Source organism: Macrotis lagotis, chromosome 1, assembly GCF_037893015.1.
Source record: "Macrotis lagotis isolate mMagLag1 chromosome 1, bilby.v1.9.chrom.fasta, whole genome shotgun sequence".
Lineage (NCBI taxonomy): Eukaryota > Metazoa > Chordata > Mammalia > Peramelemorphia > Peramelidae > Macrotis > Macrotis lagotis.
The window spans coordinates 798,335,469-798,354,658 of NC_133658.1; the positions used below are offsets into that span (position 1 = coordinate 798,335,469).

The 19,190-nt window shown below is 38.4% G+C and overlaps 1 protein-coding gene across 10 annotated transcripts in view; it reads right to left on the reverse strand.

The window, feature by feature from the left end:
- The window catches only part of FAM168A (family with sequence similarity 168 member A), a 238,127-nt gene that overhangs the window by 101,488 nt on the left and 117,449 nt on the right, over window positions 1–19,190 (reverse strand). The gene's annotated exons all lie outside the window — the stretch shown is intronic.

A 19,190-nucleotide genomic window follows, 5' to 3' on the forward strand; every position in this document is an offset into this window, starting at 1 on the left:
AGATCTTTTCTATCCTTTTGATCTCATTAGAAGTTGAAGTGAAAGATGGCGACAAGAAGGGATCGAGTCTTAGGAGCTCTCTGATAAAACTCATAAGCTAAGGACTCTAACTAAACTTTCGAGAGACAGAACCCACAAAGGGACCCAGTGAGGCAGTTCTCCTACTCAAGGTAACCTGGAAAAGAGCAGAAAAGCTCTGCTCCCCGGGGTCGGAGGGGCAGCCTGCCAGAGGGGTGGCCCGCCAGAGCGAAAAAACTTCACCCTCCTGGAGGCAGCCCCAAGGTGTTGGGAGCTGGGGCTCACAGCAGGGGGGGGGGGGTTGTCTCCGGAGCTCCGCCCCAGGGAGCACGGGGCACAAAGTGGGGGAACAGCAGGAGACCCCTGCCAGAGCTAGCACGTGGAGACCAGCCCTCAGGGCACACAGCTTGCAGCTTGGTCTTTTGGCAGCCCAGACCCGGAAACAGAAGCAGACGGAGCCAGTAAGCAGGAGCCCCCAGGGCATGAGCCCATTGAACCTAGGGAGGGGAGTGAAGAGAGACTGCAGAGCTCTGTCCTCTGCCCCTGGAACAGGACTCTGGGGCTCTGACCACATTCAGATCCTGACCACAGTCTAGGCCCCCCCATAAAACAGCAGGGCCCCCCCATCTCAGTCCCATGGCAGAGGGGGGGTGCTTATGGTCATTCACAGACAAGGAGGGAGGACAGAGCCTCACACACTGAGACCCTTGTGGGAGTGTCCCAAAAGCTCAAGAAACACCCCAAACCAGGCCCAGGCTGGGAAAATGAGCAAGCAGAGAAACAAAAAGAAGACTATTGAGAAATATTTTGCAAATGAGCCCAAGAAAGACCAAAATACTCAGTCTGAAGATGAGGAAGCACAAGCTCCTGCATCTAAAGACTCCAAGACAAACAGAAATTGGGCTCAGGCTATGACAGAACTCAAAAAAACACTTTGAAAATCAAATGAGAGAGCTGGAAGAAAAACTGGGAAAAGAAAGGGGAGAGATGCAGGAAAAACACGAAAATGAAGTCAGCAGCTTAGTCAAGGAAATCCAAAAAAAGGCTGAAGAAAATAGCATGCTAAAAACCAGCTTAGGTCAAATGGATAGAACAGTTCAAAAAGTTATTGAGGAGAAGAATGCTTTAAAAAGCAAAATTGGCCAGATGGAAAAAGAGATAAGAAAACTCTCTGAGGAGAACAAATCCTTCAGACAAAGAATAGAATTCAGGGAGATTGATGAATTTAACAGAAATCAGGAATCAATACTTCAAACCCAAAAAAATGAAAAATTAGAAGAAAATGTGAAATATCTCATTGAAAAAACAACTGATATGGAAAACAGACTTAGGAAAGATAATTTAAAAATTATTGGCATACCTGAAAGTCATGATCAGGAAAAGAGCCTTGACATCATTTTCAAAGAATTACTACAGGAAAATTGCCCTGATATTCTACAAGCAGAGAGCAAAATAGAAATGGAGAGAATCCACCCATCCCCCTGAGAAAGAGGTCCCAAAAAACCAAACCCTAGGAATATTATAGCCAAGTTCCAGAACTCCCAAGTCGAAGAGAAAATATTACAAGCAGCCAGAAGGACACAGTTCAAATATCATGGAGCTGCAGTCAGGATCACACAGGACTTAGCAGCAGCTACATTGGAAGCTCGTAGGGCTTGGAATACAATATACCGGAAGGCAAGAGAGCTTAGAATGCAGCCAAGAATGAACTACCCAGCAAGGCTGAATGTCCTCTTCCAAGGAAAAAGATGGACTTTCAATGAACCAGGGGAATTTCAAAGGTTCCTTTTGGAATGGCCAGAGCTGAACAGAAGGTTTGATCTTCAGATACAGGACTCGGGTGAAGCATGGAGATTGGAGGAGAGGGGGGAAATATGAGGGACTTAATGAGGATGAACTGCATGTATTCCTGCATAGAAAAATGACACTGATAATACTCATATGAACCTTCTCAGTTAATAGAGCAGGAAGAGAGAGCTTTTATAGTTGAAGCACAGGAGAAAGCTGAATTTGAAGATAAAATATGGTGTAAAAATGGAGTCAATAGAAAAAAGGGAAATGGAAGGGGAGAAAGAAAAAGGAGAGTGGGAATAGTCCAAGATATTTCACATAATAAGATTTTTTTTTATTACAATGAGCTATTGCAATGATATGGAAAGGGGGAGGCAAGGGGGAATGAGGGAACCTTTGCTCTCATCAGAGGTGGCTAGGAGAGGAAACAGAAAATATACTCAATGGGGTATAGACATCTGGAGTAAGAAGGAGGGGGGAGCAGGGGGAAAGGGTGGGGATGTACATAAAGGAGGAGAGGATAGAACATGTGGGGGAGAGTGGTCAGATATAACACATTTTCTTTTTTACTTCTTGCAAGGGGCTGGAATTGGAAGGCCTGCCCAGGACCATAGGGCCAGGTGGATTCTGGGCCTAAGGGGTGGTATGGGGGCTCAGGGAATCTTGGCCCCAGGACCAGGGATCTGTCTGCTGCTCCACTCAGTGACCCTACAGCAGAGTCAGAGTGAAAGGAGAGAGAAAATATAGTACATGGTAGTGGAGAAATAAGAAAGGAGGGAGCTGCGATCAGCAATGGCAATGTTGGAAAAATATGGAAGTAACTTTTGTGATGGACTTATCATAAAGAATGAGATCCACCTACGACAGAGGTGTTGGTGTTGGAACAAACACTGAAGCACATTTTTTTGTTATTATTATTTGGGGGAGGGTGCAGGGCAAGTGGGGCTGGGTAGCCTGCCTGGGGCCACATAGCAGGGTGATCTTTGGGTGTCTGGGGCCCGATTTGGACCCAGGTGCTCCTGGCTCAAGGGCCAATGCTCTGTCTGCCACCCAGCCACCCCTACTATTATTACTATTTTATTTTATTTTGGGTCTTTTTTTTTCTTCTTTTTTGGTTTCTGCAGGGCAGTGGGGATCGGGTGGCTTGCATGTCACATGGATGGGTGATTGTTGGGTTTACGAGGCTGGATATGGACTCGGGTGCTCATGGCTCCAGGGTTGGTGCTTCATCCATTGTGCCACCCGGCCATACCTACAATTATTACTATTATTTTTTTTTAATTTTAATTTTTTTTCTCTCCCCTTTACTTTTTTTGCCCAAGCAAGTCTATCTATATTCATGGGGGGAGGGGTATTTTGTTTACTTGTAAACAAGAATATTTTATTAATGTAAAAAAACATTTGTACAAAATGAGAATAAAAAATTAAAAAAAAAAAAGAAGTTGAAGTGAGGGGCGGCTAGGTGGCACAGTGGATAAAGCACCGGTCCTGGAGTCAGGAGTACCTTGGGTTCAAATCCGATGTCATATACTTAATGAATACCTAGCTGTGTGGCCTTGGCCAAGCCACTTAACCCCATATGCCTTGCAAAAAAAAAAAAAGATTAAAAAAAAGAAGTTGAAGTGAATTATTAGCTCAAAGGTCTCATCCAAAGTGCTGCAAAATTAAATTAATCTGATACTTCATGTTTTTAGTGTACATCTTATTATGGCCTATAATCAATTAAAACCAAAAGCATCTAGGCAATAACAGGTTTTCTCAGCTCTTATTTGACAATTTTACAAGGTTAGGGTCCCATATACATACAATAACACATCTCATAATCTAGAAAAAGGATGGTAAAATGGAAGAATCATGGAGTCTCAGAATCAAAAGAGGCTTTAAAAGTCATCTGATATAACTTTACTTGAATATCACTTTTTTTTTAGGTTTTTGTTTTTTTTGCAAGGCAAATGGGGTTAAGTGGCTTGCCCAAGGCCACACAGCTAGGTAATTATTGTCTGAGACTGGATTTGAACCCAGGTACTCCTGACTCCAGGGCCGGTGCTTTATCCACTACTCCACCTAGCCGCCCTTGAATATCACTTTTAACAAAAATCCATCCCTAATGTGGTTGCTCTTACTGCTCGTTAGTTAGCTCATGTTATTAAACTGAAATCTATTTCCACTGATCTTAATTCCACCATCTTGGCCAACAAAAAACTGCCTGTTATCAAATGTGATAACCTTTCTTACATGGAAAAAGAGCAATCATATTCTAACTTCTTAAGGAAAAATATTACTTATTTCTTCAATTGCCTCTCCCTTAAGTCCCCCACCCCTCCCAGTATAATTCCATCTGATTAGATCTCTTCTGGACAACATCAATTTCATTCCTAAAGTGTAATCACATGTTAACTCTATATGAGATGAGGGCTTCTTAAGGGTCTTTATACTGGGAGAAAACTGGGGAGGTTTTGCCTAGAAATGGGCAAAAAGATAGTATCACTAGAATGACCCAAGAAAAATCTGAGGAAGGGAGAATGGAAGAGTTGGAAAACATTAGGAACACAGTCCAAATCAAGATCTCATGATCTTGTCATGATTCAGAGATTCAAAAAAAGTCTGACTTGGAAGACCTTTAATATTAACAAACCATTACTGAGCAAGAGGATGAAGGAAGACAAAATATATAAAAGAGTAAAATACACAGATGGGATATGAAACTCCAAAAAGCCTGACCTGAGGCCCAATTTAAAAAGGTCTTACAAATGAAACTGCAAAGTCAGTGAACATAAGATAGAATTGTCGGCATTTTTATAGCAATTGATCCACATTATTAATGACAGTGCAACACTTAGAATGAGAAGGCTTCTTAACATGGAGTCTAATAAACCTGCTTTTAAAACAATAATTATACAGATATTTATCTATATATTAACAACTATATTTCAATATAATTGATCTTCTTTGTAATCTTATTATTTTTTATGCATTCGAAAACATTCTGAGAAGATGCCCATAGGTTTCACCCAGCTGCCAAAGGTATCCATGACAAAAAAGATTTTAAGACACCCTCTTCATCAGATACATTAAAATTATACTGCTATTAAGAAAGGGAAATTTGAAGATAGAAAACAACTGAATCTGACCAAATACAAACAGAAAAAAAAATCTGTGCTGGAGGTGATATAAAAGCAGATAAAAATTTATTTTCAAGATATTTCAAAGATGAGATAATTTTGAAAGAAAGGAAAAGAAGATAAATGAAGAAGAGATATCAGTTAACTATTGATCGATTTTGCTACTTTCTCATTTCTATAAAATCTTTTAAAATAATAATGGTCCACAAGATGGCACTGTGGCTAGAGTGCTGGTCTTGGGAGTTAGGAAGATATCTTCCTGAGTTAAAATTCAGTCTTAGACACTTGCTGTGTGACCCTGAGAAAATCACTTAACCCTTGTTTGCCTAGGTTTCCTCATCCGTCAAATGAGCAGTAGAAGAAAATGGCAAACCACTCCAAGTGTCTTTACCAAGAAAACTAAAAATAGGGTCAAAAAATTCTGATATTTCTATAATAAACAAACACGCTATAAAAATGTGAAAAGAATAAATGTGCTTCTAATAGATAATTTTCTATAGTAAACTACATCTTCAGTGACATGATTAGCTTAGAGGCATAGACAATAGGAGATCTCCCTGTATATCATTTGTTGATTACAAAAAAAAAGAAAGAAAAAAAGGAAAAATTTTGCTCTGAAGTAAAATGAAGTTTTAAAGGGTCTTCACATATAAATGCTCTTGACAGATGAAACTACAGAGGTAATTTTGTTCAACAGTCAATTATCATGTACAACAAAAAAACTGTAAGATACCTATGGCCTTATACATATTTGTGCATAGTTACACAGAAATGCATCCTATTTACAGAGGTTGCTAAGTGGTACTGTGAATAGAATGCTGGGCCTAAAATCAGGCTTCAGACATTAGCTATGTGACCCTGGGAAGGTCACTACATCTACATCTGTCCCCAAGTGTAAAGTGGGGTTAACACTGTTAACGACTGCACTACCCTGCCAGGGTTGTTGTGAGAATCAGATTAGGTGATCTGTAATGGCCTTAACACAGGTGCTCTTTGCAGATTTAATCCCTTCTCTCCCCCCACCTCCTTCACTCCTGAGATGGAGCTTGTCCTACACAAATCACTCCAGTTCCCTAGACCTACATCTTTATTTTACCACAACTACACAGAGGGAGGGTCACTTTTTCACCCTCAAGTGTTCTATCCTTTAACCAAAAACTCTGAAACTTCTTTATGTGACTCTTGTTCTCTTCCTCTCCCCTTCCCTTCATTTCTCCATTGTTCCATCTCTCTCCCTCCCCTCCTTCCTATCTCCTCATGATTCCTAAATCTATTGTTCATCCTTTTCATGATTTCTATTCCCTCTGTCTCTCAATACTTTCCCAAAGTTATTACCCTAACTCTGATTTTATTTTCCTTCTAATCTCAACTCTGTGGTTAACCAGTTTAACAACACAGCTCATCCATTTGTGCTCATTCACTCATACCTTGCCAAATCCAAAACCTGGATTACAGGACTCCCTCATCTGCTTTTTTTGTTCTTATTCACATGCCACTGAACATTGCTGGAAGAATACACATAAGCATGCTAACTGAATCCACCAAAAAAACGATATCAATTACAACAAGCTCCTCATTACCACTAGGCAATCCTTTCATTCTCTATCACATTCTCTCCAAACAACTATTCTAAACCTTATCTTCTCTTCCCAGCCTCCCATACCAACCCTGCCCTCTCAAATGACTTCTCTTCATTATGAGTGCCCTTTTCTCTGCTATTTAACACCTTAAAACTTCTTAGCATAATTTTCTTCTTGTCAGAATTTCTGATGAATAGGCAGTACTCTTACCCCTCACCAAATCCAACTCTATTATATGAGCTCTTGATTCCATTCCTTAATGGCTTCTCTTGTAGATTGATGCCCCCACCCCCATCATTCCTGTCCTCTTATTTTCAATCTCCTCCTATCATCTAACTCCTTCCCAGATGCCTACATGCCCAGTCTCTACCATCCTCTGTCTCCCAGAAAAGGAAAAACTGTTTATACTCATTGCTTCCACTTCCTCTCCTGTCATTCACTTTCCAATTCCTTGCAATGTAGCCTTCTTCCTTCTTTCAACAGAGACTGACTTTCCCTAAAAGGAAACAAAGTTGTCCTGGAACCTGGGCTCTGGGCCCTGGGTCCACACTTCTCCAACACAGTTTCTTGGCCACCCAAAGGCATAAAAAGTTCTAGTCATGTGAGTTCAGATCTTACCTACTCAGTATATATCTGACTATATCAAATACACACACACACGTATGTGCATGTATGAATATTCAATATGAATATGTAATATACATGAATGTATGAACTTTCAAAATGAATATATTAGTATATATATATATATATATATATATATATATATATATATATATATATATATATATATACACATATATATATATTCAAAAGAAACACAAGATGTGCAAATTTGAAAACTCCACTCCAGGTAGTCACATAGCCTATTTACACCTGGCCCTGTGGTAGAGTATTATGGACTTGTATTGGTCTGAGAAGTCATAGTTGGTCCTCTTCAAGAACAAAGGACAAGGGTGGCTAGGTGGCGTAGTGGATAAAGCACCGGCCCTGGAGTCAGGAGTACCTGGGTTCAAATCCGGTCTCAGACACTTAATAATTACCTAGCTGTGTGGCCTTGGGCAAGCCACTTAACCCCGTTTGCCTTACAAAAAAAAAAAGTTAGGTAATTTTTTGGGGGTGGCTAGGTGGCATAGTGGATAAAGCACCGGCCTTGGAGTCAGGAGTACCTGGGTTCAAATCCGGTCTCAGACACTTAATAATTACCTAGCTGTGTGGCCCTGGGCAAGCCACTTAACCCCGTCTGCCTTGCAAAAATCTAAAAAAAAAAAAAAAAAAGAAGAACAAAGGACAACCAAAGACTTTAATAATAACCATGTGCTTTATGGTATCTTTCCTCAATGACTAGACACTTTGCCTCCTCTTGTTAACTATTCAATAACTTGAGAGTGCCTCATATCATTTCTTTTTTTTTTTTAGGTTTTTGCAAGGAAAATGGGGTTAAGTGGCTTGCCCAAGGCCACACAGCTAGGTAATTATTAAGTGTCTGAGACCGGATTTGAACCCAGGTACTCCTGACTCCAGGGCAGGTGCTTTATCTACTATGCCACCTAGCCGCCCCTGCCTCATATCATTTCAATATCAAACCTGAACTGAGAAAGGGCTAGTGTGAGAGATTCCTCAGAAAGAACCTCAGCATCCTCATCTGTAAAATGGGGATAAATACAACTTCTCTTCTGTGAAGCTCAAATGAATTATTGTAGAATAAAAAAATTACCATTATGATACTATATGATGATAATCATCTTATCTCAGAAGACTCAAAATGAAAGGTTCCATAATGGAAAATACATGGGGAATATCAAAATGATAATGTGAATTTCAAATGACCTCAGAATTCTGACCAGAAAAGTTCTAATCATGAGTTCCAAAGATCGATTAAAAAAAAATACCTCCTACCTTTTAGAAAGAATGAGGCTCAGAATGAGATAGATGCCTATTTGTAGTAGGACAAGAGGAGAGAACTACTTGTGGTGGGTAATGACAAATAAGGTTAAAAAGCATTTTTGAATGCATAAAAGGAAACAAAAAATACTGAAAGGGATACAGCAATTCTGTTACTAACTTTTCAACTTAATATATATATATATATATATATATCTCAAAACATTAAGCTTTACAATATGTAATATGTTCATCATACAGATTCTTTTTTTTGCATACTGAAGTATTTGTTTTCACTGATGATACTTAAGGTCACAATAAAAAAGAAAAAATGTGAAAGAAAAATAAATGCAATACTCCTCCCTCCCCCCCCAAATACAGTAAATATAAATAACATACAGTATATTACCAGATGATCTGCCCATGAAAAGTGATATTTAAAAAAAAAGTCAGCATTCAAGATCAGCATAGCAAGAGAAAGAGATATGCTGGTCATATAGTGGGGCAGTCATAGTAATTAGAATTAGAAGGGATCTTCATCTTATTATCATCCACTTCAGTCTTCTCATCTTACAGATAATGTAAGGCTGAGGGAAGGGAAGGGAAGTAACTGGCTCAAAGTCACAGAGCTAAGAAGAGATTAAAAAAAACGCACAGTCTGAGCAAGGGATGCAGGAAATATTTTTTAAAAGCCAAAGGAAGACCTCTAGCATACTGGACAGATCCTTCATGGCAGTTCACAGAATGACACTGAAACAAATCAAACAGGATTAAAAAGCATGAATATGTTTCAATATGGTAGAGTTTCCTCAGTGAAGAAATTATAAATCCATCCAAGTATCAAGTAAAATGCAGTAGTTAGGATTTGGGGGGTTTGGAGTCAAGGTTTACTTTAGAGATTTCCTGAAGGTCACTTCTAGTCTTTCAAATGTTTATAGGCTTCAAAATGGATTATGTAATAAAAAGACAGGATTTGAAATGCATGGCCCAAGGCAGCTCAGAATTAAGTCACTTCCATTGGCTCTGTTTCATTGCCAACTACAGCTGCAGGAGCCAGCCTTTCCCTGGAATACTAATGATGCCCCAGTTCCCAGAGACAAGGCACTAAAGTAACAAGGACAATGCGCTTTTTGCCTCCCTTAAACACAGCGACTACCATGGTATACATGCAGTGAGATAGAACCCCCGCTGAAATGATTCCAAAAGAAAATTCAATGAAGCATCAACTCTTGTCAAGTTTATTTCTGAAATGTTACTATTGTCTCACCCTATTCTTTCCTCTTGTGGTTATCATACTCATCCTACATTTCTGAGTCCTCTATTTGAGTATGCCATATGTATCTCAACTTCAGTACATGTCACACTGAACATACCATCTCTTTCCCCTTAAACCTTTTTTCCTTCCTTCCATTCTCTCAGTCTGGACTCTCCAGGGTTGTCTCTAATCAGTTGAAAGTGCAGTTCTTTTTCCTAACTATCTCCTCCCCATCAGTTGCCTGGCACCTCACCAAGCAGTTGGGGTGGTAAATATAGATGCTGGACTCAAGAAGACCCGAGTCCAAATCCAGCTTTATACAATTACTAGCTAAGTGAACTTGGGGAAGTCATTTAAATGAAGGTAAAAACTCAACTAGAAACAGGAGGTGTCATTAAACCCTGCCGTATGACTTTGAAAATCCTTCATAAACATTATGTTCAACTGTATTTTTACTTATTTTGTTTAATATTTTCCAATTACAATTAATTACAATTACAATCAATATAGCATGTTAATCTAATACATTACTCTAAATGGTCACACACAAGTGCATGTTTGATACTTCTATCAAACTGTCTGCCTCAGGATGACAGAATTAGGAAAATTTGGAAGAAGATTTGGGGAGGAAAGATAATGAGTTTGTGTCTCCAGGAATGCCATTTTAAATATCCAAAAGGCAGCTGATTATATGGGACTGAAGCTCAGAAGAGAATATAGTAGTCATCTGTACAGAGATGTTAAACCTACTGTAGCTGATGAGCTTACCAGAAGAATGAGTATAAAAAAGAAGAGGGTCCAGGCCAGAATATTCACAATTAGAAGGCATGATGTGTTTGATAAGCTAGTCAAGAAGACAAGAAGACAACAACTAACAGGTAGAGGTGAGCTAGGATAGAGTTATGTCACAAAAACCCAAGAGGGGAATGAAGTAATTCTTGCTCTACTTCTGTCCTCAAAGGTTGTAGCAAAGAAGTACTTTGAGAACTGAAAAGAATGTACAATGTAAGATCTCATCATAACATTTCTAAATCACAGAAGGGACTTCCAAAAGCAGGAGATTGAACCTGCTGATAAGCAGTCATTAATACTCTGTTGAACACCTTTCTAACATGTGTCAGCTCATTACTTTCCAAAAGCAACCCATTATATCTTTAAACAGCTCTAAATTTTGGGAAATTTATCCTTAGGTTGGTCTAAAATCTGACTGCAATTTTCTTCCCACCATCCCAAGCTTATCTTCTAGATAAATAAATCTAATTCTTCCTCCCTATGCCAGTCCTTCATATATTGGAAGAAAATAATAATGTCCCACACTACATTTTCTTTTTTCCAAGATACACATTCCAGTTTCTTCAACCAATTTATATGCATCTATGTGTATTGTAAACATATGTATGTACATATAAACATGTGTGTGTACATTAATTTATTTGGCAGTATTTCCACTTCTCTAAGAATTTAGCCAACTCTCTCAATGAGTACCAACTTGCCAACAACATTCCTTGAATGTGGAAGTTGTCTTAGTCCCCACATTCATCCATCAATAAGGGGGGGAATGGGGAAAAACAGCCATTCTACCTTCTCATCAAGATTGAAACTTCCTTACAAAGTTTAGCTACCTTGCTCTTGATCTCCTCTGACTATTGCTGGATTCCAGTATGACTCATATAGGAGGTAATGCTGATTAGCAATGCCAAAATACAAGTTTCTCCTCAGAATCTGTTTTATTTAATTATTTATTGAATACCAAAATTTTCTTCTTTTTTGGAGGGTAGGAGATATGGAGAAAGGAATAGAAATAGCTATTTTTTTAATCAAGTTAAAATAAATAAATACATTTTTCCCAGAGCTGACTGGGGGGACCAAAGTGCAGATCTTAGAGAAAGAAAAAAATGTGTAACTGTAGATTTTAGCTTCTATCCAAGTGAGAAGATTCATAAAGAAAATTCCATCAGGCAAGCAATTTTCAAGTAATCATATCTTAAGCCTCAAAAAAAAAATTTGAAGTAAACTATTTTTGTCAGCCATTTGAGTTTTCCCAAAATGAGTGAATACTGACAACTTAAGTATGACATCAAGGTTCAGAGAATAGTAATGAAACCTAAATACCTTCATCCTGCAGTCTAACATCAGTCAGCTTCTTATGCAAAACTGGCAGAGAGAAAGGACAAGAGAAGGCTGTATCGAGCATCTCCTATCACTACATATCACTAGCTGCAGAAAACCCAACTATAACCAGCTATATTCAAAAAGTAACTCAATCATGTCACTGACACTGGTGTTCCTCCCCACCCTGCCCCTATTTTTTGGGGGGAACTTTTGAAAGATTTCTAGGGCTTTATAAGCAGATCCCAAAGTTGAATACTGACACTAGTTAAAACCTGTAAACAATAAAGAAAACAAGAAAAAAAATATAGAAGTAATTTTAATACCTGAATAAGGGAACAGAAAGGAATCAGTATATTAAGGGAGCTGGCTACCAGTACTTAATTTAATTCAACAAATTAATAAACTTCAGCATACAATGTATATGGCATTAGGGACTCAAAGACAAAAATAAAGCAGCAATAAGTCATATTGCTAAAATGTTTTAAGGTTTGATAAATGCTTTCTTCATAAGAGCCCTATGAAGTAGGCACCAAAGTAATAAGCATCCTCATTGTAGTGGAAGATCCTAAAGCTAAAAAATGTTTGGTGACTTGACCAAGATTACAAAGCTCCTAAGAGTGTGAGCTGGGAGAGCTGCCAAGAGATGATACAGTAGAGGATGTCAGGATATCAGGAAGGCCTGAGTTCAAATTTGACCTCGGATACTTAATACTTACTAGCTCTGAGACTCTGAGCAAGTGACCACCTCGTCAAAAAAAAAAAAAAAGCTCAAGGGTCAGAGTCAGGATCATAGAGTTAAGAGATTGCTGAGGGACACACTTTTTGTTAATGACTAAAACTTCAGAAAGACTCAGAGTAGAAGTCAGAAAAGCAAAAGCAGAAATATCTACAAGTACTGACTCAAGGGAAGAAATAAAAAGTGGGAAACCATGTACAGACTAATCAAAGGATGGTTAAGGGTGGTCAAAGGGTATAGATAGATAGAAACTATATTTCTGAATATAAGCGTGTATAGGGTTGAATCTTTGAGCTGGAAATGATCTTAGACAATAAAGCTAGTATTGTCTATTTCCTCTGTTCGTTTTTTTTTTTTGGTTTTTTTTTTTTTGGCAAGGCAATGGGCTTAAGTGACTTGCCCAAGGTCACACTAAGTGTTTGAGGCCAGATTTGAACTGAGGTCCTCCTGACTCCAGGGCCAACACTCTATCTACTGTGCCACCTAGCTGCCACCCCCCAGCTTGTCTTCAAATATATGAGAGTCTCTAAGGCTCAGTTTAAATATACTTCTTCCAAGAAAGCTTCAGTAATCTGTCCTTGCTAGAACTGATTTATGCATAGTTCTGGCCAAATTACTCCTTTGCTCATGTAATTCAGTGGATTTACGTTAAGATCTTATTTCGCCTTACTAGACTAATTTTGGAGTATAAGGGCTGGGGTTCATCTTTATATCTTCATGTTTCTATGAGAAAAGAAGATAATTGTTCACTGAACAAATGAACAAGTTGATGATAATAATCCATCACAGGGGGAGTATGGCACTTAGTAGTTTTCAAAATATTTCATAACAGTGATCTCACTGATGTCTTATACCAACTCTGTGGAGAAAGACAGAAAAGCAGAAAGGAGAAAAGGCAAGAATTATTGGTCCCATTTTACAGATGAAAACTTGGAAATAACTTGTCAAAGGTCACAGAAGGAAGGAGAATTCAGTTCACTTCATTCCTAGTTAATAAAATGGATCTAAAATCTTATCTAAAAGAAAAGACTTAACCAAACAGCACCACATGCCAATGGCTGCATAACTTCAAATTAGACATTCCCTAAATCACTATATACTGAAACCCCTGATACATCAAACTAGATAATAATCCTTGCACTATATGCCTCATAGGAATTTTGAGAGGAAAATAGTCTTTAAACCACAAAGCATAATAAAAAAATTTTTAATATAAACTTGATAACTATAAACAAAAACAAACAAATGAAAAACAATCTTTAAAAAACTAATAGTAGAGTGGAACAAAACAGTAAAGTTCTAATATATGATCAGCAACTTGGAGTGTCCACTGGCACATGTCTAGTGATATCTATTCACCAGGCTTTGTGCTAAGGACTGGACACATCAAGAAAAACAAAAAAACAAAAATGTCCCTGAAGCTCAAAGAATTTCTAACCAGAAAAACAACAAATCAAAACCAAACACAAACTAGCATACATACACATAATACAAACTTGTATATTCATTTTGATGTTCAATCTTCTCCATGACCCCATTGTGGTTTTATTGGCAGAGATCCTAGAAGTGGTTTTCCACATCCTTCTCTAGATCATTTTACAGATGAGGAAGTTGAGGCAAACAGGGTAGCATGACCTGCCCAGGGTCCCACAGCCATGAAATGTGTGGGACCAGAATTAAACTCATGAAGAAGAATCTCCCTGATTCTAAGGCTGGTGATCTACCCACTGCACCACCTCACTCTTAGAATCATGTATGTATGTATGTATGTATGTATGTATGTATGTATATGTATGTATGCATTTCTGTGTGTATATAATATATACATATAAGAACTCATTCATATATACATTCCATACATTCACTTACATACCCAAAGCAGCCCTCCAGCCTGGTCAGTCATTGAGCTGAGCTAGCCCTTAGCCTGTGGGGGACACAAAGCCTACCATCCCTGCTCTCAGGGAGCTTCCCATCTAACGGCAGCTCCTCCCTTCTGCTGACTGTCTCCAGTTTAGTCTACAGGTACCTTGTTAGTCCATATCCAGACCCTGGCTGAGGTCCTTGAAAGCAGACACTGTATCTTGTCATTCTTTATGTGCTCAAGGCTTGGCAACAATGCCAAGTGTACAGCAATACTTAAGAAAGATTTACTGGAGAAAACATGCACACATACATATAAACATCCATCATACAATGAATATCAAAGAGATCAATGTAAGCCATGATGGGGAAGGCACTGGCAGTCTAGCCCAGGAAAGGGCTCAGAGTGAAGGGAGAAGCTGAAATGAGTCTCATAAGGAAGCAGAGGAAGATGTGTACTCCTCAGACAGACACTAGGTAGAGGACCTAGGGATAACTGCAGCACCCACCTCACCAGGTTGTTGTCGGACTCCATGAAGACCACTGGCAACGAGTACTGTATGAACTTCAACGGGGCATATTAGCAGAGTGTCCATCACCTGCTCTCTGACTACCAGGCTCATTCTCAGGGCAGCTTGGCTGGGGAGCAGGTGGTGAAAGGAGGGCCTCTGGACGCCACAGAGGGCTTCATTTGAGGCTCATAATCATGAGGCTGAAGACGGAACTCTCTCATTTTCACCTGCATTGAACCCCAAAGCCAGTCCCTTCTAACTCTGGGATTCTGGAATTCTGCCTTTCATTAAGAACAATTCTTCTCTTCTAAAGGTTTACCCACTATCCTTCTACTGATGCAACCTAGAATTTTACCCCAGTGTTCTGACTTTAAATCTAATGCTTGCTTTTGTATGTTTTCATTCTGTTTTTCTCTCTCCAGGACATTCTTAGTGAGTATGCTGCCTCCCTGACAAGGGGAGGTCATCTCACTTCTACTTGAACACATTCTCCAGTTACTTGACCGTGGGGATCAACTCTGAATTTTAGGCAGTCTTAATTTACTCTTCTTTCAAACTCAGAGCTATGTAAAGAGTAGTCCTTTTGCTGGTGCTTGGACAGCAATACCTTCAGGGCCATTTCTAATGAAAGAAATTTTCCTCTATCTCTTCACACTTTCCCTTGTATCATGTTAACAAGTCCTTTAAGTAGAACAGTACAGATTCCCTCACAATACTCAATATCAAGGACTGAGTGATCTCATTGATTCTGGATCTTCTTTCCATGAAGCATATTCCATCACAACTCACCCATTCCCACCTATTGGATGTGACTCTTGTTCTTCTCCTTCCCAAAACTTCCCAGAGAGAGTCCACCTGGTGAGCTGGAGGCCTTTCTTCCTGACTCCTGACAGGGCAAGGGTACCAATGGGGCACTCCAGCTGTCGACCTGTCATCTAGGATGTCCTGGACTCCTGCACTTCAGAGTCACTAGTCAATGCCTCTCCAGGCTCATGCTCCAATTTAGTTCTCCTCAGGAAGCTTCACTAAAGCAGCTAAAGTAAGTAACTAAAGCAAACCTTGAAAAGATGACTCTTTTTGCAAAGCTCTTTTACTAACAGCTAACTTCTCAGGAAAATAAAGGTCCATCTTTTCCTCTCAGCAATAAACTAAATGCACAAAGCTATTCAAAATATTTAAACCTCTTCAAGGTTATGACCTGGAGAAAAGCTATTGGTCAAATTAATAGAAAGGCCTAAACAATTTTGCTAAAGTTCTTTAGGATAATATTTGATTCTGGTACCCCTATGGGCAGCCCTTGTGAAAGTCTGAGGCATTTTTCTATTCATTCCAATAGAGCCTGGATGACCAGGAAGGAAATAGCAGTGACCACTGGATGTTTCTTCTCCTTCCTCTCCCAGGTTCCCCATGAACTCTGCTTTTTGTTAATCTCTCCAGTTGAACTTTAGTCTTGACATATTTCTACCACCACTGCCACCAAACTTTTTCAGCACTGGTGTCAGTCATGAAGGACTTCTTCTGAGCTTATTTTAGGCACTGTGAAAATGAAAATAATTTTCCAAAGTTTTGTCATTTTGCTCAGGGCTAAAATCTGTCTAGCAGGTCCATTGTCTTCTCAAAAATGGTCTAAATTTGTATGTTTAAGATAGCTCCCATTTCCATATGGCTTTAAAATTTGCCAATTTTTACAGAAATTATGACTCCCATTTTACACAAGAGGAAACAGGTTTAAAAATGAAAAGTGGCATGCCCACAGTCACAGATTTTACTCGGATATTCTGCTCTCCAAGTTTATGAATCTGTAATGCCATAATTCTCTTCCTCTCTTCTCCTAAAGAACACAAGAAAGGATGGAGAGAAATGACATTAGGATGATCAAGTCTTTCAAGATCATAAAACAAAAACTCTGTGAAAGACTTAGCTCTGTTTAGATGGAGAAAGACCTGACAGCATTCTTTACTTTTCTTTTTTTAATCCGAATGTGCTATAATTTATGTTAAACAATTATTTAGTGACTAGGGCTGCTTATAAGATAAGATAGCCATCTTCAAATATTTCAAAAGTTGTAATGTGGAAGAAAGAAGAGATAATGTGTTTGGTTCCAAAGAACAGAACTAGGTATAGTGGAGACAATAATGTTAAGGTACACAAGGCTCAATGTGAGGGAAAACTTTCTAACAAGTCAATTTATATAAAAATGAAGAGTTATCACAAGAGGCAGTAAGTATTTGAGGAATGTTGGACCATTTGTCAGGATGCTGCAGAGTAGTTACGTACTCAAAGGATATATTTGCCATTCAGTCAGCAAAGGGTAGATGAAGTGAAATAATCTTAAAACCACAGTATGAAAAGTAAAGGAAGGATTGATGGTGTACCAATAAGTGAACCTCCTGACCTGGCACCCAGATTATGCCAGGCTTTCACTAGTCATTCTAATTTGGTGAAGGGACACCTGGGTTGTCCCTCCAGGACTGTTTCCTAATACTAATGAAGGTAGGTGTTTTACAGAAAGGGGCAGCATCTCTAGTGTGCCTAACTGATTGGTTTCCCACTTCTGATTTACTGGCAGGAGATGCCAACTGGCAAGGTTAACTGGAGCAAGGAAGAGTCTAGCATGGAAGGTTCCAAGCAGAGAAAATTCTTTAAAGGGCAGGAAGCACAGGCAAGAAGAGGGACAAAGAGAGCTTGACAATGACCTAGAAAACCAGACATTCTTTTAAACTATCACAACTATCATAGTCATTCTCAACAAATCTCCTTTAAAAATAAGGAGTCAGAACACCAAAATACTAATATTCTATATCCTTTAGACCTATCAAGAACTGACATTCTATAACATAAGGTCCCTTCTAGTGATAACATTCAAAATTTCTGTGATGCCTTTCTTAAAACTCAGAGTCACCTGGGAAAGGTGGCTCATTTCTTCCAGTGACTGCTGAGCCTGCACACTAGCAGAAAAACAAGTTGTTTTGACTGGTATGTTATAATCTGGAGACCCATCAGCATTTCATTAATTCAAAAGGATCAATGACCAAATATTCTAGCTTTCAGCTGTTTGTTCATGTTGAAGCTAAGTATTCCATCCTAAAATATCTCTTCCACTTCAACTTTTCTTTAGCTCTTAAAATATCCTCCAGGAAGATCATTTAACTTCATTCCCACATCTGTAAAATGGGGATAATATTAGCACCTACCTCCCAGAGTTGCTGTGAAGATCAACTAAGAGTAACTGTAAAGTACTTAGCAAATTATCGTTATATAAAGGTTATCATCATCATCATCATCGTCATCTGTTAGCATTATGATTATTATTACAGAGAAAGTTCAATTACATAAAATCTGAGAATAGTTCTGTTATGCCTTGATAATCTTAAAAATGGAAAGAAAGGGGAAGAAGAATACATGGGGGAGGAAGAAAAGGGAAGGGTAGGGGAAATTATATGACATAATCAGGGTGCATAAGCAGACAATGAAGGAGAGAGCTGAAAGGAGTGGATGTCACTTGAACCTAACTCATCTGAACTGATCAAAAGAAGGAACATCCACGCCCACAAACATGCAGATATCTCTCTCTCTCTCTCTCTCTCTCTCTCTCTCTCTCTCTCTCAGAGAATTGGTTACAGAAATTCATTTTACTCATAAGGAAAATTAAAAGGGAAAGACAAGGGAGAAAATGGAATTAGAAGGAGGGTACATTAAGGCAAAGATTAGTTCTAAACCAAAAAACTTCTAAAGATACATTAATATAGCTTAGTATAATTAATAAATTAAATAAGTATAATTAATTTTATCATTATATTTTATTTAATTTATAAATTTAATAAAATTTAAAATATTTATAATTAAATTTTAGAATAATTATAATTAATAATAGTTAATCACTACTGAATAAATTAATAACAAATTAATAAAAATATAATATTAATATGGATATAGAAATAAAAATATTTATAGCTCCTTTTTGAGCTATAAGAATAGTTCAGTAGCTAATGGAACTGAGGGGTGCCCATAAATTAATAATAATAATAATAATAATAATAACAATAATAATAATAACAATAATAATAATGACAAATGTGATAGAATTCTATTGTGCTGAACTCTTATCAACATTTAAAGAATTAATGAAAAAACATGCCAGTCATCTACTGATAGAGAGGTGAAGTACTAAGAATGAGGAATAAGACCAACTTTTTTGGACATAACCATGCAGAAATTTGTTTTGATGGGCTACATGTTTATAATGGATCTTGTTTTTCTTCTGTTCTCAATTAAAGGTATAGGGAGTTAAGGGAAGAGGGCAAAGGTGAATCTTGACAA